This window comes from Sceloporus occidentalis, unplaced genomic scaffold, assembly GCF_023333645.1.
Source record: "Sceloporus occidentalis isolate IW3139 unplaced genomic scaffold, rSceOcc1.0.p SCAF_165, whole genome shotgun sequence".
Classification (NCBI taxonomy): domain Eukaryota; kingdom Metazoa; phylum Chordata; class Lepidosauria; order Squamata; family Phrynosomatidae; genus Sceloporus; species Sceloporus occidentalis.
Genome location: NW_028317145.1, coordinates 920,618 through 942,213, shown reverse-complemented (window position 1 = coordinate 942,213; position 21,596 = coordinate 920,618).

The following is a 21,596-nucleotide window of genomic DNA, read 5'->3' as shown; positions in this document are numbered from 1 at the left end:
GTTGCTGTTTGGTGCCACCATGTCTGAAATGTGTGCAGGTGGTGTTCACTCCCCTTCTTCCATATTGGCGATATTCTATTTAATATGAAATGGGAACCAAAATTGGTGGTACAAAGCAAACAGCAACTGCTCAAAACAGCACAAATGTATGACCTCAATACCTCAGCACATGAGAGGTGAGCTGTCAGCTCAAGTGTTAAGCCTGTTAAAATGGCTGTTTATGGAGGTTATCATGAACCTCTGAAATCACTGTTTTTTCCTCCAAATATGTATAGGATTTTTTGTAATAAACCTTCTTGGCCTTGGAGCAGGTTTAATGTTAACATACACTGGCTGTGCCTTCTGTTTTTGAGGTAACTACAGCTAATAGGGCTTGTGGTTATCCGTCTTATCTGGTTATCTAAAGAAAGGCCTAATTTTAAAGGGTGGGAAGGACATAATTTTAAAGGACATATTCATGCCCCTAGAGGGTGGCTGGGGAGTGAGGACACAACAGGGTGGTTAGGACGATCTATACACAAAGGGGGGGGTGATACACATGGGTATAGGGTGCATTATAATTAACCAGTACAAAAGGGGGGGCATCAAAACACAAGGGGGGCATCAAATAAATCAATGCACAAAGGGGCCTGGCAGGGGGCACAGTCAGATACACACAATAAGCAGCAATGTGGAAAGCATTTTTTATGCTCTTGACAGGTGTCAGTGCCTGTCCTGGTGTGTATTTGGTTATCTGTTTCCTGGCACTTTACTTACTGTAGGGATAAATAGAACTTTGTAATTTTTATTTATCCAGAGACAAAACGCCTTCCTGAATTTCTAGTCACGTCAAAGGACAAAACTCCAGACATCAGTGTGAGGGAAAGTGAAGGTATTGTGTTATTTACTCTATTTCAATCTGAATATTTTATGAAAAAAGAAACTTAAATTGGTTCTTTGGAGTTTGTGAAACACAATTGCTGATTTCATTATAGAGGGGACTATACACCACATATTGCTCCTTACTATACTTACTATATCTTTGTTTTTCTCATTATGTATTTGCGCCCCATGTGGAGGAGTATGCCTTTTAACCCCCTATATGCCACTCTGCCTTCAGAAATGCTCTGCGGGGATCTGGATCTTAGTCTCATAGTCAGACCTCATTTGAGGCAACATAGATTATAAGACGAGGGGTAATTTTTAATAAATCTATTTAAACTATATAAATAAAGCTAAATAAAAATATGGAGTTTGCAGTTGCATGTAAATTATCACTTCCTAATTTTAGTTTTAACTATCATGATATAACATAATGGATGTAGGACAGTTTTTGCAGAATTTTTTTCCCCGAAGCGGGGGGGGGGGGGGGCAGCATTTCACACTTCGCCCCAGGCAGCACAATGTCTTGGGCCGGCCCTGCGTATAAAGCATGTCAATTTTTGCATCTATTTTCAATGATGAGTTTTTTCTTTTTTATATTTTTTTCTTTTTTAATTTTTTTTCTCATTACATGTGTGATTCCAGGTTATATGTGACCATTTCCTGTTTTTCTCTGTTGTGGTCTTAGCCTGATGTTTAGTTTCTACAATCAGACAGATTTCCTTAAGAGCTTAGACAATAGAGAATAACATTGAAAGCAGTTATCAGACTGCTGCTTGCCCTTACATCCTCAGACTGGGAATGAACAGAGAAATCTTATAAAAGCAGAGATGGGATTTTGAAGGATTACAGATGAAATGAAATAAAAGAACATCAAAAATGCAAGCAAAACAAAACTACAACTGGAAATTAGATTAAAGTTTGGCAATAAATCTGTGATAAAGCTCAAGATTCTCTGATTTGCATATTTTTTATTTATTTATAAGCCAACACATTAGGCGTTTACGTTCACACTTACAGATACTTACACACACTAACACCCTTATGCTAACACTTACTTGTACACTCATGTTAACACACACTCTCTCTCATACAGGCTTACACATTCATGCTCACATATACTTGCTCATACACATCTACAGATACTCACACAATATCCAGGTTAGATCCTGATCCACACAGTATCCAGTATCAGACAATTGTGGACCAGCCCAGGGGGCAATTGTTCCACTGCCCAACCTGCCACTGATTTTGTGTAAACAGGTTATGTTGTAAAGTTGTGTAGCAGTTTTTATAGAGATGCCAAGATTGCATGTTGATTGACATATTCTCTCAATCACTTTTACGTAATAAATCCTTTTTTTTTTAAACACATGGTTTAAATGAATTGTGTGTTGCTATTGTTTTCTCCGCTAGTGGCAGGGGATAGGGTTAATAGACCAAGACTGGCCATCTCGACCCTGGTGGGCCACTAGCCGACAGTTCAGCATACTCACCTGAAATGCCCTGCTGCATGATGTGTAAGTATAAAAACGTTATGTGCAGCCCAATGTATCCAGCCAGCAGCTGCAATTATGTCATTTGGTGGCTGATGGTCTTAACGTGTCAGGGCTGCCTGATCATCCCTGGTCTGGCCCTGTGGGTTAAAAGCTGCTGTGATCCATCTGTGCCATGTTAGCCTGCTAATTTACCATGAGTCAAAATAGAACGGGCCAACTGGCTATGCAATGTGTTTCACACTGAAAGGCTCTGTAAAGTATGGAGATGCTGGGGAAAAGTCAATATTTTGTATGAAGAAACAAGAAATGAAGTGATGAGCCATACTGCTAATAATCAGTGTTTTTATTAGAAAGCATGTGTTCAATATGGTGATCTTAAATCTAAAATGTATTGTGTATTTTCTTTCTCTTTAAGTGTTTTTGGCAGTCATTAAACACATTACAATAGTGGATTTGCTTGTCAGACCCATTCTTGTCAAATGAACCTGAATAGAATGAGAAATAGCATAGTGCCTCTATCAGCTGCAGACTGTCTCCGGCAACCTGTTTGGAATAACACGACTTATGTAACGTTATCCAGTATGCCCCAGTGATAAGACAACTGACTGGGAAAAGGAAGTTAGAATGGATTGTCTTTCAACCACTTTTCACATCCACTTCCTCTGATAGCTACTTGTATTCTGTTTTAGTAATACAACCTGTTTAATGCAGATCTGGTGGGACCCAACACTGCCGTCCAAAAGTATCGTTCTGCTATGGTCTTTTTATCAAAAGTTGAATATCACATGGTTCCAATAATAAATCAATAGATTGGATTGCCCTTCCTGACTTGTAACATTTAAGCTACCAAAGAATAGTATGCTGGTTGAGAATTCCTTTTTATATAATAATCACTAGACTGAGAAATTCCTCAACCAGTGAGGGCAATCTATCTCCTCAGAATGCGTGTTCTCTGTGAATAGAATACAAGGTGCTTATTGGGTTATGTATAAAAATCGCCTTTTTTAGTCCAACACAAGTTGCTTGCTAGGATGATTAGACCGTTGGTCTGACCAGCACCAGAATCACTTTTTAGACATAATTATTATTGTGGTGTCCCCATTGCTAGCAAAATGTAGATTAAAAGGACATTTTCAGGAAATCTGTGTAATCCTGTGAGGCATTTCTCTGGGTTGTCTCGAGTGAAGTGCAAATTACTGACTGTGGGTGAAGGAAGTAGTTGTTAAGTAACAGACTGAGGACCACATGTAGCAAAATTTAGGCTACTAAAAGACCATTTGACCAGACTGAACCCTATAGGCAGTAATTTCCTTGGCACTACCAAACCAAAGGGAAGGCACTCACAACTGACTCAGTCGTGCCAAATTCCCATTTAATTGCACAGCCAAGTTCCCAATGAAATTAGTGGGACCTTGACTGCATTTTGTAGACCTGGAGATATTTCACAAAACAGCTAATCTGTCATTGATTTATGCTGACAAAACATTGTTCCAAATTATCCAAAACTGACGGTTTGATGATCAGAACAGGGGTCTCAAGCCTTATATCTTTGATGGCTGCAATAACAACGGGTTTTCCAGATAATATTGTTCATAACACATTACCATTTTACTGTTATACACATGCATAGATGATTATGGTCCTCATTCATTCATTGACAAATTTTGCATTTGTTAGCACTGGAGTATGGCAAGATGTTATTTCAAGTAAAACAGGGAGTGAAGAGATTAGGACATTTCAGTAGCCCCAGACATAATCCTGCAATTTCCAGAACATCATTCTGTCTTTGAGTAGTAGACAAGGAGGCACTTCAGCAATTAAAGTGAGTAACATGTGTGGGACGAGACTTCTTACTGTTTTTAATTATTAAGCGTTACAGGCATCAGTTCTGAACCTATAGAGCAATAACAACGGTTACATGGAACTAAAAAATGCATTGTTCTAAGAGCGAAGAATATTGAAAAATGCTTGACTGCCCCTGACCTATAATGGTTAACAATACAAATCAGTATATATATATATATATGTATGTGTGTGTATATGTGTGTGTATGTATGTGTATATGTTTGTGTGTATATATGTGTGTGTATATATATATATATATATATATATATATATATATATATACAGGCCTGCAAGTGGTCATGTGATATTTAGGTGCTACCCATATGGACAAACCACACTGTTCTTGACATGTTTGTCTAGTAAGTTGTAATAAGATACTAGCAATAAACAGGGCCGGACTGGCCCACCAGGATACCGGAAAATTTCCCGGTGGGCCGGCAGATTCGTGGGCCGTGCGGTCGGCAAACTAACAGGGGCGGGCTGGGAAGGGGGACAATTGCCCCCCAGGCCACCCGAAATCTCATCTAAACGGCAGGTGCGTGCTGATGCGGCCGGCACTACTTTAATTCTTTTTTTTTAATTTAATATGGCAAGCCGGACCGGATTAAATTTTTTAAAAAAAGTATTAAAGTAGCGCTGGCCGGCAGCATCAGCACCCAGCGGCCATGTGCGATGGCCGCCTAGTGATGGGAGCAGCGTGAGGGGTGAAAGCTCCGCCCCCTCGCACTCAGACTGCTGGAGCACCGGATGTCGTGTCAGTGACATCCTGTCAGCATAGAAAATGGCAGCCTGCAGCTACCAGAGGATGGAGGTCAAGATGAAAAAGCCCCAAAGTAGAAGGTCAGTAAACTAATTTATTTTTTGAGCAAACTGTATAATATGTTTTATGTAAAAGCCTCATGCCCCCTATATGCCACTCTGCCTCCCTCATATGCCTTATATACCCTCCTATATGACACTCTGCCATCAGAAATGCCTTATAGCCACTATATGCCACTCTGCCATATAGGGGGTATAAGGCATTTCTGGAGGCAGAGGGGCATATAGGGGGATTAAAAGGCATATCAGGGGGCAGAGTGGCAAGCCTGAGGCAGATGTGCATAACTGGGGGGGGGGCAGGTTGGCAAATAAAAGGACATAAAAACAAAAACCAAAAATTTCTGAATCATAAATTTTATTAAATATGAAAAAATAGTTTATATGCATTAATAAAGAAAAGTTTTTTACAAGAATATCATGAAGAATAATGTGATCAGTGTTTTGTTCCACTGAATAAAGTGGAACTTTTTCATCTAAAAATGTTTGCAGTAGCAAATGTTTTGATTCCATTCTGTCTAATGTATTTCATTTATTAGGGCCTTTTAACACTTTACTTTCTGGCATTTTAATACAAATAATGTGATAAAAAGAATGTTTTATAGTTATTTGTATGGCAAATAGTGTGACTCGGGTATGTATTAGGGGTGCGTGTGGGTATAAGAGCTCGACCGTGAGATAAACTATATGGGGCTGGTCTCCAAATGTTTCCAGGGCTGCTTTTCAGTCCCAGACCAGCCCTGGCAATAAACACATAAAGCAGTTACATAAAAAATACATAAAGACAAAGCCAATGTATTTCAAGAAAGCTACTAAAACTATACACTAATAAACCACATCACACTGTTTCACACTGATAACTGAAGACATTTTGTAAGGATTTCCAAAAACATTGGATATGGTACACTAACAAACTATCAAAGCTTTCATTAATAAGTGGGAAAAAAAGAACATCTTGAGCGCTTGGAAAGAGAAAAGGTTGATTCATTGAAGGCAGTGGAGCAGAAGTAAATGATAAGTGTGAAAGACACTATGATCCAAGTCCAATAAGCAGACATGATGGTGAAAATGCATGGGTATACCCAAAAACCCTGCATATTTTTGCAGGGTTGTCCGTTGTGGACCTCAAACCACATATAGCGTCACAACTCCCAGGGAACCAGTAATGTATGTATATTGTCCACAAATAAAATAATATTTTACACCTCTCCTTCAATAAGTGAAAATGCTGAAATTTGCTCCTCAATTATCCCATAGCACCAACCAACTGATAAAGCAATCAATGCATCTTCTTAGGTAACCTAATGCAGTAATCACTTACAGTGACCATCTAGCTATACAAGATAGGAACTTTAATGAACAGGAGACTCAAAAATCACAGTTCCCCATGGGTACCTTGTACCTCCAATGCCAATCAGATTTGGTTTTAAATAAGTGTCCCCATCATGCTAGTGCTTGATGATAACTTCCCTTTAACTCCTCTCCCGGTGACCCGTGTACAGGACAGCATAATTATCTTTTTTCCCCTTTGCAATACCTGAAAACTAATCTATAACAAGCTATAGCCTTAATCCTGAGATTTAACGTTAAATAATTTAACAAAATCTTTTACAAATGAGGCTAAGAAGTGATTTAAGGTTGTGAGGATCACCCCTCGACTGACAGAACATTAACATTTCATATATTAGAAGTAATTACTCTCTTTTGATTGAGCGCGGACACTCCTGTCCTACATTATTAACGTTGACAGAAAGTGATCCTTCCATTCTATACGGCCCTTGGACTTTAAATGTGAAATCTTAATGTGGGGAGAGTCTGTTTTATAAAATTAAAACTGTTCCCCTTATAATGTTTCTCTAAATCATTGCATGCAGGAATTAATTTGGCCACTTTCTCTATGGTCCTGTTTCTACTGAAAGTTTGTTTCAACATTTCTTAATGAAGTGTAGAAGAGCTCTTTGAAGGTTTCTTTGTAAAATGAATCGCATTTGGCGTTATGGCTCCGAGTGCCAGATGTGTGCGCAATATATTATTATTGGCTGTCTTTTTCAGAACTCAGTTATTCACATTCACTACTTGACATCTGAAGATACACAGAGTGATTTTAATATTAAGTTTAAAGTGGGACCCTCCCTTCAAAGATTCCATGAAAGCATCATGTTTACACAATTCGCATATTTATATTTTACTTTATCTCAGAACTCGGAGAGTTCACTCCCAAAATCTAATATTTAAAGCAATCTTAGGGTCTGGAGGTAGTTGGGCAGATTCTCGTGGTTTGGAGATGGACGATTCATATTCTACTTCTGATTTAATGACATCTAAGTTTCATAACTGGTTCTTTTCACACATGTGTATCTCACTGGACATAAATGAGTATTTACCTTGTGACAATCGGAACACTTAGATTGCCAACATCATTAGCGGGTCAGTAAATTAATAGGTTACATTTGAAGAGTCTTAGGGTAAGTTCCCATGTGTGCTTAGTAGAAAATGATTTAGAGGAAGATTGAGAAGAAGGCATGAAAACTCAGGATATGTAATTTTAAGGTAAAGGCAAATGACCATAAAACCTCAATATCTCCAAAACTAGTAAATACTAAATAATTTGAATATTGAACAAACCAGCCATCAGTAGTTTATGAAAATATATTCAATGAAGAAAAAAGAAGAATGGTGGCAAGTCCACATTAAGATATTCATATTCTGTAATGTAAATATAATGAATTAATCATAATACAATAGGATAAATCCTATAGTTATTGCAGGTTACTGGCATAAAACAAGGTTTTTTTTCCCAGCTACAACAGCCAAGACCATCAACCAATCTTTCACTGAAAAATGCAAAGTTATTATTCAACAACATCCTGACTATCACTATTATCACTACATTATCAGTCTATTATGATTAGGATAATATATTAATGGGAACTGTCAGGGTTTTTCACCGAATTTCAGGGTCTTAGGGTGAAGGGGCAGATTCTCAGGGGCCCCCCCGTCTGGGGCTGACTCCTTCCTATGCTACACTGCTGTGATCATATATAAGACTCCTAACTTTTGTCTCAGACACAGATAACTCAATTAAATGTATCTTTAGTTAATGACAAGTCCATCAAGAGTGGTATTACAGCCATTGGGTGAACATGTTTGTTGAGTTACTACAGAGGATCTACACAATGGGTTACTAAAGGGTTAATATTTCACGAGTCTCAGGGTCAGCTCATATGCACCAACATCTGTAGGCCACATTTGTCCCCGGGTGGATCAATCCTGTTCTACATGTATGACTGCACAAATATTCCATGGTTTCCATTGAAGCCTCTCTTTTATGCCATTGATTTACTGGAATTTACGCAATTCTTATTTTGACCGATAAAAACGTAAGTGTGTGCTGATCTATCCAAATTATTGGTGACAGATTAACCATTTTCAACTAGAACGGTCAATTCCAGCTACCAACATATAGAAGGTTAAAATTACAGGGGTTTGTAGTTTTGTTTCCATATTAACCATATCGACCTTCATCAACTATAATTGATGGATGAAGTCATCACTGAAACTTCCATTACATTACCAGCTTGGTTCAAATTGATTCATTTTTTTCCAGAGTGAAAGGACATATTAATTTCTAACAATCCCATAATTCGGGGGGAAAAATCTAGCTTTTGGGTAGATGACTTTGTCTTAAATAGGGAGGCATTGCACCAAGAAAATAATTTCATACGGCTGTATGCTGGATTCTAAATTCTAAAATGTAATTTGTGTCTTGGGGGGCATAGTGAGCATGTACGACGCTATATTGCTTTTTGTGGCGCCCCGCTTGCTCATCCAGGGAGACCCCCTTTGATGGTGTTCACCACTTTATGGAAACGTGCTTTGTCTTATCGTGGCTCACAAAGCGGCATTTGTCACGTTCTGAAATATGCAGGAAATTACCTCAGACACTGTCATGGCAACAGACACTTAAACTCAATAAAAAGCTGAGTAATAAATGATTAGCTGGTGAATAAACAGGCTGGTTTGGAAATGTTTACTTCACACCTCGTACATTTGGGGCACACATTTGCAAACACGACAATCTGTCTTAAGTTTTTTTATTTATCAGTAAATAAATGCAATGAGACAATGCTCGTTCGCTATACATTTTAGATAACGATGGACAGAAGAAAGAAAACTTTAGACTGCAGCCTAAATCTCCTAAATGAAAAGCGTCTACTGTCCCTTTAAGGAAGGTGACCAGATCAGTCTAAAACAAGGGCGTCCAACCTGCGGCCCTCCAGCTGCTAAAGGACTACATCTCCCATAATGCTCTTTCGGCAGATGTAGTCCTGCAGCAGCTGGAGGGCCACAGGTTGGACGCCCCTGGTCTAAAATATATTGGCAGAATTAAAATGAAATATAGTATCTGCATATGCCAAAAGGCAATTGTAAGTAAATTATGCCCCATTTCACTTGATGTATGCGTGCAATTACGCCAGCATAAGGTATAAATTGCTTTTTGTTGTGCGGTTGCCGTCTATGCGGTGTCTGGGTTCTAGGCGTGAGAACAGTGTTCTGGGTTAAGGGTTCTATTTAAAAACACAAGAAGTGCCATTAGAACAATTATTCTGCTATTCTGGACACACTTTCTTTCTGAAACATTATTTAATATTAGATTATGTTATCCAAGGTTCCATTTGTACATTTCCCTATAGGTGGAATTACAAATTCTAGACATAAAAACAGAGGTAAGCTTCTCACCTATAATAAAACAAGAACCCCAAAAAGCAATGTATACCCCTTTAATGTTAAGGAACATAAAATGTACGTAACAATGCTCTTACTGCCTGCAAAAATGGTCTTTAATACAGTTTGTGGACAATGATGTCCTTGTCATAATCGTTAATGGCTTTTGTTACGGTATCAGGCTCTCGGGTTACAGAGCTTTTAAAACAGAGGTCTGTGGACCCCGTCTGCAGGTGACGCGTTGCAATGCTTTTTAAACCGTTCCAGCTTTTTTTCTTCTTTCCCTTCATTACACATTAACATCCCCAAGGTAGATTTTTTCTGGTTTCAGACTATGTGTCACCAATTTAAATGAGACCTTTTTTAAACGGTACCATTCTAAGCCCCCCAGCTATGCTTTTGTATGAGGTCCCGTAGCGGCGATAGGGCAAGCATTTGTCATTAAGAGAGTTTTTTTTAAAAAAACAACAAGGGAACCAAAGAGCGGGGTTTGTCATTTTTGCTAGGAAGGCAGTCCAGGTGTTTCTTATTTGCGGCTGTAAGTATTCATTATTTGAAGTAGTCGGCCGCACTGTGCTGCCATTGTACTCGGTAGCTAACATACAAGCTGCTCAAAAATAAAAGAACATTTTGTGGCATGCGCTCTTGTGAAGTAGAATATTTTGGGTTTTTTTTTTAAACATTTTTCTTTTGCAGTCCAAACCTCTTCAGGGCTCATTTTGAAAGAAATGGTCAACCCATATTTCTTAATAATTCACTTTTCCCTCTCAAAGAATTGAAATCCTTGCATCGTATTACTTTGAAGAGTGTTCCGTGGAGGGCTACTAGAATGGCAAATGCTTTGCAGGAAGACAACTATTCAGCGAGACTAAAGGATCTGAACATGTATGGCTTGGATTGGGGAAGAGAGAGGAACATGTAAATACTTCCATCTAATTTTTCTTAGTTGGCGTGAGCAGAAAATTTCTCTTGTGCAAAAAGTTTCACAGAGCAAAAATTTTGTGCGCACAATATCCGCGCCGCATAAAGTTTCCAAAAAATTAAAAAATTTTTTCTTTTTTTGGGAAAAACTGTTGTGCGCACAATTTTTGGACTTGTGCGCTCTCTAAAAAAGCTATGTGCGCGTGCACAAGCGCACAGCTTAGAGGGAACACTGTACAGGAGAGAACGTGTTAGAACGAGAGGTAATAATCTCAAAGTTGAGAGTCAGAGGCTTAGGTGTCATATAATAAGGTTTTAGTTCAGTGACAGGGTGGTAGATAAGTAGACCAGCTTCCCAGAAATGGTAGGATATGGTTATCCTGAATTTGAGACACGACCAGGGAAAGTTTAAGGTCTGAGTCTTTACATCAGGAAAAACAGGCAGACTAGAAGGGGCTAATGATTGGTATGTTTCTGGTTACTAAGTCCTTCCTATCTGTATGTTATCCTGTTTATCAGGCTCACATGCCAGTGGCACAGATGGGACACCAGTGGGTTCACTGGTCACAAATGGAAATGCACTGGTAGCTCATGTAGATGCATATATATGACCGGATATTTAGTGCCATTCCTGCTTAAATGGGATTATACTGGGCATGGCTGCTCCTTTATGTTTAGAACTGTATGGCCTGGTTATTGTTAATATTAATGACTTTATGAGAGATGGTTAGTTAAGCATTTATAAATAAGACAAAATATTTTATTTGGCCGAATTAGTTTATTAAGAAAAAAAAAACTTTTTAACTTTTCAACACACATTATTGGGAGTTTTATGACCTAATAACACGGTAATTTGGCAGCCAAATAATAACTGTACATTTGGGAAGCATACAAGAGAAAGGATATGCAGAAAAGAGATTTCCTTATAGAAAACGTATACTGCAGGGGTGCTTCAAATGTATCATAGTTTGAATGCCTCTTGGTTAAAGCTAACATATGTTCACCGCAAGTAAGATTTCCTGTTGCACATGTGAAAGAGTATTTTGTATTTTATTTGTCTTGTAAGGAAAGTGAAAACATGGAAATCGCTGCTGAACAAACGGATGAGGTGCATTTAAGGGGCTAGCAGTTGGTGACGGATTCGTAGAGGAAGATATTATCGTAGCAGAACCAGACGGAAAATGCCATGTTTGCGTTTGGTATTTCCAATTAAAAACAAAGGTAATCAGCATCTTTGATGTCAACACAAAATGTGTGTCTAAGGAACTTAATTCAAAGTGTTGAAAGTGCAGAATCAGTAAAGCATGATAGTAAACGGTGTAACAGTAAGGGTAGCAGAATTGGAAAAAAGTCCTTTTTTATAAAAACTGATATGGCAAGAGGAAGACAAATATATTTTTCAGTACGTTTTTTTCACTAACTTGGATTTTACTTCCTGCAAAATGGCGCGCACTTCCTTTGTTTATTGGAATTACCAAACGAGAGAGAAGACGAGAAACCACATCTTTAGATATATCTGAAGGCCGTAGGACAGGGCCAGTCCTACCAATGGACCCAGGCGGCACTTGGAGTGTGTGGGGGGCAAACTGTTGGATGATACTGCGGCTGATCGTCAATTACTCAGTAAATCACCAGGCACAGCTCAAGAAAAACTATATGTGGTGTAACATAATAGGTGTGCGCTTGGTTTGGTTTGAGGGGATTGGGAATGGTTTTGATGGATTATTTAGGGGCGAGACAGCATTAAATTCTTGGTCCCAGGCAACACAAAGCTTGGAAGAGCAGACTCTCTTCTCCTGTACCAATATGTTTTACTAGATATTAATGTTATTGCACATTTTTAATGTTACTCTTAATTTTCACTCTCCCCTTTTCTTAATAGTGCTACAGAAGCTGCAGACAATCTATAAAATCTATTATGCCTGACAATTTAATAGAATGCATACCTCAGTCTCCACGTCTAGGCTTCTCCGTATACTGGCAACGCCGTATGCCATGGGTAAATGTAGTCATGTTTACACTATTAATCCAAATTAAACAGAAACTCCCAAACTGCAAATGTCAAACATATTACCTATAGCTGTTTAAGATCATGGCAGATTATTATACAAGTACGTATGATAATTTAACCTGGGTGGTTTCCTAAAATAAAGCAGTTTGCTAGCAAGGTAAGTAAGTATATATAATTCACTTTGACCTTTTTTTGGGAACTCTCTGTTAATCATAAGAAATAAACATATCTGGGGCAATACATTAATGTGTTGTATGTGATGGTTTATTTTCATTTTTTGTGTGAAAATTTGACAAATATATATACATGAAATATGCCACTTTATATGTCTTGTTCGTGGAAATTTTTATTGCGAATCTACTCTGTGGCATGAATGTCACACGTCCGAAAATGTTATGTATTGCCCCAGTTGCAAGTTTATTTTTTTTTAATTATTATTATTTTACTTAACTCTGTAAGGGTTGTATGGAGTCAACTCAAGAACCAAAAAAAGTCTCTGTTTTCTCTTTCGAGACTCTACAGATAACTTCATTTAATGAACATTTTTGACGTTACTATGATACCTGCAAGACACGTGGATGTTTGAGGACTGCGACAAATCCTGGAATAACAAGGCTTAAGAATGAGACCTTAAAGCAGGCACTGGGGAATTTGATGATTATGGGCGTGAGGAGCGTTGAGTCCTGTGATGCTAAACGAGACTGCAGTTTGTTTTGTAACGGAAAAGCTCAGCAGCTGTGTGTGCGGAAACTATTTGGCAGCGAAACAAGGTGCACTGAACAGCTGGCAGCAAAAAAGGCTGAACCATCCCAAAATGTTCCCTTCCCAAAAAACACATCTATTCTTCCTTGCCAATGACCACATGACATTACTCAATTTAGCTGTAATGTCTTATGACTGGTAAAACATAATTTTCTTACACAGCTGCTGCAGAATTTTGAAAGGTTTTTCCAGAAAAAAAAAAATAAGACTTAAACCAGAGTATATGACCTATAAACAGTTTACCACTTATAATATAACCTCCATGAACATGCTTGCATCCGCCTATAGACATTTGTATTGCCTTGTTTGCCATCTAGTGGTGAGCATGTGTAAGTGTGCTTCCTAGAAAGAGAATGCATAGATTTACAGTGGGGCAAAAAAGTATTTAGTCAGCGACCAATTGTGCAAGTTCTCCCACTTACAAAGATGAGAGAGCCCTGTAATTTTCACCATAGGTACACTTCAACTATGAGAGACAGAATGGGGGGGAAGAATACAGGAAATCACATTGTAGGATTTCTAATGAATTCATTTGTAAATTCCTCAGTAAAATAAGTATTTGGTCACCTAAAAACAAGCAAGATATTTGGCTCTCACAGACCTGTAACATCTTCTTTAAGAGTCTCCTCTGTCCTCCACTCGTTACCTGTATTAATGGCACCTGTTTGAACTCGTTATCAGTATAAAAGACACCTGTCCACAACCTCAAACAGTCACACTCCAAACCCCACTATGGCCAAGACCAAAGAGCTGTCGAAGGACACCAGAAACAAAATTGTAGACCTGCACCAGGCTGGGAAGACTGAATCTGCAATAGGCAAGCAGCTTGGTGTGAAGAAATCAACTGTGGGAGCAATTATTCGAAAATGGAAGACATACAGGACCACTGATAATCTCCCTCGATCTGGGGCTCCACGCAAGATCTCACCCTGTGGTGTCAAAATGATCACAAGAACGGTGATCCCAGAACCACCCGGGGGGACCTAGTGAATGACCTGCAGAGAGCTGGGACCAAAGTAATAAAGGCTACCATCAGTAACACACTACACCGCCAGGGACTCAAATCATGCAGTGCCAGACGTGTCCCCCTGCTTAAGCTAGTACATGTCCGGGCCCGTCTGAAGTTTGCTAGAGAGCATTTGGATGATCCAGAAGAGGATTGGGCGAATGTCATATGGTCAGATGAAACCAAGGTAGAACTTTTTGGTAGAAACTCAACTCGTCGTGTTTGGAGGAGAAAGAATGCTGAGTTGCATCCAAAGAACACTATACCTACGGTGAAGCATGGGGGTGGAAACACTGGGGCTGTTTTTCTGCAAAGGAACCAGGACGACTGATCCGTGTAAAGAATGAATGGGGCCATGTATCATGAGATTTTGAGTGAAAACCTCCTTCCATCATCAAGGGCATTGAAGATGAAACATAGCTGGGTCTTTCAGCATGACAATGATCCCAAACACTCCGCCCGGGCAACGAAGGAGTGGCTTCGTAAGAAGCATTTCAAGGTCCTGGAGTGGCCTAGCCAGTCTCCAGATCTCAACCCCATAGAAAACCTTTGGAGGGAGTTGAAAGTCCGTGTTGCCCAGTGACAGCCCCAAAACATCACTGCTGTAGAGGAGACCTGCATGTAGGAATGGTCCAAAATACCAGCAACAGTGTGTGAAAACCTTGTGAAGACTTACAGAAAACGTTTGACCTCTGTCATTGCCAACAAAGGGTATATAACAAAGTATTGATATGAACTTTTGTTATTGACCAAATACTTATTTTCCACCATAATTTGCAAATAAATTATTTAATAATCAGACAATGTGATTTATGGACTTTGTTGTCTCATTCTGTCTCTCATAGTTGAAGTGTACCTATGGTGAAAATTACAGGGCTCTCTCATCTTTGTAAGTGGGAGAACTTGCACAATTGGTGGCTGACTAAATACTTTTTTGCCCCACTGTATATTCATCATTTGTGTTTAAGCCCTGTAAGTACATGTCACTCAGATCCAAATAGGCTCTACAAAAGTCAGCTATTAATGAAACCTTTCCCTAATTAAAGCAATCCAATTGAATGTGAGTGCCAGATCTGTGTACACTGTTATTGGGCAGAATGTCATATCCTTCCCAGGTGCTTACTCTGTTTTCTACGAGACTTGCCCAGATCTGCACCCAAGTTGTGGAATTTTGTATCATTAACTTTCATAATCCCCTTCAGCTTTCAAACATTCTGCTCATTTCCTTAATATTCATCATGACCTCAAACTGAACTAACCTTGTGGTTATGCCAAAGATACTTCCAGCTAATTAAAAAGCTGACTCTAATTGTAGTCTGTTTGATGTCTGCCAACCATGGTCTTCATCATTCTCAAATTATTCATATCAATCTTTCTTATAGGTGTATCCACAATGCATGCAACTTCCAAACAGATATGGTATTATTCAGCTATCTGCAACATGGTGAATATTTTTACATAGAAAAACATAATTTCTGTCAGGTGCCTCGGACAACCCCTCGGGTTGGTCACTTATTACAGTATGTGTTGCAGCTTATAGATCATTGCTTTTCTGGAGAACCAATTATAACTTTTAGTTGTCTTTTAAATGTCATCGAGACCATGGTGATTTGCACCAATTCTGTCCGTTTCTGAGGATTATGGGAATTAAGAGCAGGGCCGGCCTTAGGGGCGCCGAGCGGTCGCTCGTGAAGTTTTCAGCAACCGCTTGGCACCCCTCACTCTCCGTGACTCTGTTGCGGTGCTGGCGTTTCATGCTGATAATGAGAAGGGGCAGGGGGGGCAGTGAGAAGGGGCAGATAGTGAGACGGGGCAGAGGGGGGAAGGCAGTGAGAAGGGGCAGAGGGGGGAAGGCAGTGAGAAGGGGCAGAGGTGGTAGATAGTGAGAAGGGGCAGAGGGGGGGAGATTTTTTTCCTTTCTTTTTTTGGGGGGCGCCAGAGGAGTAGTCTGCACAGGGCGCCAGAACACTTAAGGCAGGCTCTGATTAAGAGTGCATAGCAGTGCTTGCCATGCATGCTGAATGCATATAGATGCTTGTGATGTCCTTTCAATATATAGGTATAGTATACCTTTATGGACAGATTCTTTATAAAACCCCTACATTTCCTCAGTGAAGATCACCTGGGTGAAAGATGGCGTGTGAGAAGCATTAGCTCATGTCGCATTGTTATAACTCCGTAACACGCATTCCAGGTCATTTATTAGAAATATGCCACTTCTAATGAAGGATCGTAATGTGATCTTAAACAGGGTGAAATGAGTTCTTAGTAGTGAGGCAAGGATTGCCTCTTGAGATTACTGATTCTGCATCTCACACATTAACTTTATGGTCCGGAGACACATGCTGTGGAGGCTAAAGCAAATACAAATCAAGATACATAGTGATACAATAATAATCTTGAAAACATAGATTTGTAAAAAAGAAGTTCAGCCATAAAGTTCGGGTGGTGTATATTAACATAAAACCCATTAATTACAATGTTGCCTGATGATTGGTACCAAGAAAGTATTCAAGGCGATTAGGTTTTTCCCTATGTTAACTAACATTCTGTTTTATTGACTATAAAGGATGTAAAGAGGGGGATCACAGAAATCCTGTTTTCAACAAATATGAATTTCTTCAGTAGAGGCTCTGTGTACAGAGCAATTAGAACTATTTGCCCCTATGATCCCAGTGGCCCCCATAATTAAACATTAAACAAACTTTTATTTATTTATGGTTTTTTTAATAGTTTTATTACAAAGAAAAGGCACTGATTCTAAAGGCAATTCTTTTTTCCAACTCTTCCAAGCTGCTGACATTGGGCCAACCTCTTGGTAAGCTTCAGTATGGCACTGGCAATATTAAGGGCATGAGTACTTGTGTTTTTTTTGCTGTAAAATTTGGGATTAACTACAATTAAGTCAAGGCATATATTAAGGGCACATGGGAATATTGGGGCCCTGACTAGTGGTCTTTGTAATTTTTAATCAGTTCTCAGTGTGTGCCAGTTTTATGCTAAACACTCATATATTGTTTATATGTGCATGAATGAATGATTCACCTGTTGATTAAAAACCGAGTGATGAATATATCTATTTGTAAATGTATCCAAAATTAAGTGTCCCTGATAACAGGGCCATGTTATATGTTCAGCACAGGGAGGTACCTAAAAAGAAACATAATAACATCTCCAAACTTACATAGTTACTGGGTTGAAAAGTTTAACCTTTCCAAAATCTGCAGCAGGATTTCTGTCAGCCACACTGAATTCCCACGACACTATAGGAACAAAGAAATGGCGTATAAAAAAGCCCCAGCAATCCACAACCCATAGGGACTGTCTGGGAGCTTATGGGCAGTCTCCGCTCAAAACAACTCCATCGATATTTATCAGTATAGAAGTAAAACCATAAATAAAGGGACCAGAAAATGTCGAAGAGTGGTGGTAATAGATATGGCTCGATATTTCTAAAAAAAGCTGTATTTTGTTTTGGAGAGACTTTCCAACAGCTTAGAAGATGAAAAAAACAGATCAGTGTCAGGTGCACCTGGTCGCTTTTAATTTTTTATATGCTGGCCATCTATAATTCAGTAAGTTGCTTCTGCAATTTGTTGCCTTGGCAGGCAGCTAAATACGCACGCCGGGCGTCAGTCTGAATATAGAAATGACATGAACGGGAACAGAGACAAATATGTCATTCTTCTTTCACCTGAAAACTGTGCTGCTACGAATTGGAATGAAGTGAAGCACATCTAATCTCCTTATGGTGATAGAATTGTTATTAGTTCTCCTGCCACATACAATACCTTTATCTGTCCTATCTAGGGGTGACACCTATGAATAATATAGTAATTTTATAGATTATTGCTTCACTTAATCCATTATAATTAATATGATAACAAAAATATACACTGAAAAATAAGGAAAAATATGGTGGCACCATCATAATGATTCAGACCTTTGCTACAAGGTAGTTGACCATATGAACAAAAACACTCACTACCCAGCAAATACAAATGAAAACAACTCCCTAATGCCACTGTATCATTGGACCCTCAAACATTGACCTTAGAAAGGACATAATACTGGTGGTCCAGTGAAGGGCAGAACACAGATCTACATGATTTGCACCTTTGCACAGCTGCAAAGTATGGGATGTTGGTATATGACATCCTATTGTGGTGCTTTATTGTTATTATGTATTGTTTTATATAGCTCCATCATATTTCATAGAGCTGTACAATGGGCTTTACAGAGTGCAAATGTTTGCAGGACCCAACGTTAGAGGTTTTGATAGAGATCCCCTCTGCCTCATCTGAGGTACCTTCATGCCATCACAGAATCAACGGGACGTGATCCTCTCTCTCTAGCTACTAACTCATTTCAATGACCTTATTGTATAGAGGTTATGTGCATTTCGCTGTTGAGTGAGATTTAGTATCCTGTACAATTTGGGGGAAATACCAGATATGTGGTGGGTCCCGATGATGTCTGGCTCTTTGACCAGGATAAAATTTGATATATCTATATATGTAAAAAAAATCTTCTAAATGGAATAGATTTAAATTCTAAAATATTTGAGGATGTCAGATGCTAGAAAACATTATGGGAACATCTTTAAAGAAAAATTAATGCAGAGTTTGGTATTGTAATAAATGAATAAAAAAAACTTTTTTTCAGAAATTCAGTAGAGTATTTCTTTTTAGATAACAACAAATGTAAAGTACATTAGGAGCTCTTGTGTAGAAAATCAGTGGCTATTCATAAATTCTTGCTTTCGCCTGCATTCTGTACATTGATATAAATACATAGAAAAATCCGAATAACGAAAAAGTATGTTCAAAATCTCCATTACATTTGATCTGATTAAATGTTTCCCTAATTCCCTTAGTCTTTAGAAGTTATAGCACAAGGGCCAGATTAAACCACTTTCCCCAGAAGGGGCAGAGTCGTTATAATTCTTAACCCCTTAATGACAATGCCCGTACATGTATAAGCTCAAAATGCATTGTTTTCAATGGGTTTAGGGACCACTTATTGTCCGTAAGGGGTTAATAGAATGTGCAAGTGCTCAAATAATTGGAAATATGGTTGGCTCTACCATATAGGAAACATAGGAGGCTGTGCTGGAAGGGGGGCCATTTGAGGGTCTCTCTCATGTTAACAGGTAGGTACATGTAAAAGGGGGTGACAGAGATATACTTCACCAAGGGCAATAGAAACCCTGGGTCAGACAATGATTTCTCTTTACATCTCAAACATATTGACACATACATTTTGACACATTTACATTTAAGGTGAATTTTTTTTTAAAAATTATCGATGTTGTATTAGCGTTTTATGAGGACTGTACTGTATGAGCATTAAGTACATACTGCTTACCAGGGCATTCTTCTATAAACCCCCTTGATCAGTGTTTCTATTGTATGTTTTCTAAATTTTTTAGTAAACTTTTATTGATATTTTTGATAGTAATTAACCTTTTTATGTTTTTCACAGATTCTTTGATGAAAATTGGTGCTGGTTCACTTTTAGAACTTCACACACTCTCATCTTCGAGCAATAATATGCGTGTGTTCTACTTTTCCATTTAGTATTAAGATTTCTTATACACTTTTATTGAAACAATTTTATAAGTTTTAATTTTATACACTTGCCAAATTTGGTTCACTTTAATACACTGTCACTTTAAATGTGTAACATAGTACACATTATCACTTTATATGTATGATGTAATATATTAGGAGGTATAAGAGGACACATGTCTAGCTATTTATATTTGTCTATTTGACATGATTTTTACACTTTCATATATATATGTGATTTAATATCATTATTTTTCAATAATTTTTTTGTAGAAAATATTACACTCCTTTATTAATTGTATTTTTTGATAAACTTTTTCAATTCATATGCTTAATATTTTAATACACTGAAATCTGCACTTTGTTCAGAATATGGACTAATTTGGGTATAGGGCAGTATGCTATGTGCTTAATACTTTAATTGCATATTTGCTCGTAGTATTTATTTATATATTTTTTTTCTTCCCATTTTACTTTATTGGTGTGGCTCTTTAATGTTATTAAATGATTGTGTCTACATTATATGTACTTGGTCGTCCTGATGACCTTCTTCCCCTTTTTGGGAGATTTGATGACATACGTTTTTAGACACTACCATCCTGAATGCGCCTGATCTCATCAGATCTTGTCTGATCTCAGAAGCTAAGCAGGATTGGGCCTGGTTAGTACCTGGATGGGAGACCACCTGGGAATACCTAATCTTTTTTTATTTTTTGGCATGATGTCATCATGCAATCATGTGGTTTGGTCTGGTCACATGATCAGACTTTGGCAGAAGGGCAACAGGAAGAGATTAAGGTTTGGAGACACAAGGTATTTACTTATGATTTGATTAGTATGTGCTATTAATGTCTCATTATTTGCAATATACTGTATAATGTAGATGTAAACATTTTAATTATTTGATGTTTTTAAATCACTTGGTGATTGTTTTTAAATAAGATATGTAATTATCACTAATTGTTTGCATTACTTGGTGTGACTTTTTACTGAACCTGATTGGTTTGTATAGAATTATACTCATTACTTAAGGGTGTGATTTGGAGTGTAGTGTTAGCTTGACAAAGGCCCTGTTTGGCTGAAACTTTGCTTTTGTTTGCTCTCGCTTAATATAGTGTCCTAGAGACTGGAAGCTGTTTGGAGTGCTGGGATTCCTTTTCTTTGTTTGTGGCCTCCCACAGACTGACTGTCCTGTACCCTGGCATATTGTTCCCTGATTGCTTCAAATTATTGTGAAATTACAGAGCCTTAAAAGCTTGGAACATTGTAACATTTCAGTAGGAAGTCTCCAAGGGAGCCCTGAACAGCCCAGAGAAGGTCATTGGAATAATTAGCTTTATTGTAGTCTATATAGGTCTGAAGTAAGTCCAAAATGGCAAATTCAAGATTTTTTAAATATTAATGGAAATAACCATTAAGCCAAACAGCTTAAGTTAGTTGCAGGAAACATATAAAGATCTTATGAATTATAAAATCCAGAGAAACCTGGTGCAGCAGAGAGAAGGGATGCAGAGTAAATTTTTTATTAGACAACATATAACATGTGAGGCCACTTCTGGGTCATATCTTCCTAGGACCCA